This window comes from Danio rerio, chromosome 1 (assembly GCF_049306965.1).
Source record: "Danio rerio strain Tuebingen ecotype United States chromosome 1, GRCz12tu, whole genome shotgun sequence".
Taxonomy (NCBI): domain Eukaryota; kingdom Metazoa; phylum Chordata; class Actinopteri; order Cypriniformes; family Danionidae; genus Danio; species Danio rerio.
Genome location: NC_133176.1, coordinates 61,841,622 through 61,842,893, shown reverse-complemented (window position 1 = coordinate 61,842,893; position 1,272 = coordinate 61,841,622).

The following is a 1,272-nucleotide window of genomic DNA, read 5'->3' as shown; positions in this document are numbered from 1 at the left end:
CATTTTGTCGTTTTGTGCTAATAATCAAACCAAAGCAAACAAAACTTTTAAAAAACACAAATATTACTAACCTTTAATGAACCATTTTGAGAGATGTAAACGATAACACTGGTCCTAATGTATTTCCTGTATTACATTTTTAAATTCCATTGCTTTCAAGAATCCTGAAATGTCCACATATTGATCAATAATGTTATGGCAGCTGTTTTAACATTAAGATATAATGAACTTGCCTCTTGTTACAGGTATGAAATAGTTTGGTAAGAGGCAGGAAATGTTCATGGGCCAGTGACATAGCCACATTGAAAAAATATATATATATATACTGTAACAAAATATCTGTATATTCTGTATTTTGATTGAGTTGATTTGCGTTAGTGAATTGCATTATGGGATGTTGATATCTGCTCCCCACATCTGATGCTGTAAATTCATCTCTATAGTTTATCAAAGTGACTTTTATTGACGTTTTAGTGAAATAATATAATGTATAAGAAATAAATCTAGAAAAATTAGTCTGTTAAAAAACAGAAATTGTGCTGCAGTTTATTACAAGATTTCTGTAGCAAACAACAGAAAATATCTATAAGACTTGTCTTGTCATGGGAGATTATTAAGTTTGGCCGAATACTTAAGCATAAATGATAATGAATAATTTGATGTTATTATTAAAATTCTATATTTATTAATGTAAATTTTCCAAAAGTCCCCCAACACTAGTGGTGATTAAAGAGGATTTTGTGATATATTTGAAGACATTAAGAGAGATATTTATATTCATCATTAGAGGATTTTGGTGTCACATTTTGAGAACTTTAACTCCCCTGCTGCTTCATTTTCTTTAGCATTTTTTTTTTTGTTAATTTTTGTTATTTTATTTATTTATTTATGTTGCATTATAAATGTGGATGGAAAGATTAGGATTGTATGCAAATTGTTTGGTATCTCAGTCTTTTGTTTAATTCTAAAAGGTATGTATGCCTTTCTGTTACTGTTCAAGCATAGTTAATAATAATAATAATAATAGTTATAATAATAAAAAGGTTTCTGTAGCGTAATACACAACACTAACCCAGACAATATAGTACTGCAGACTATTAAACATGCTCATAAAAGTCACTTTTTACACCTTATTAAGGTTAAACAAGTTTAAAAATCTCCCATAATGCAATTCAAACGCATAAATAAACAGGGAAAATCTACAATAAAATCATGAATCACAAAATACGGAAGACTGCTCCTTTAAATCTGCTCTTTTTTACAGTGTGCAGT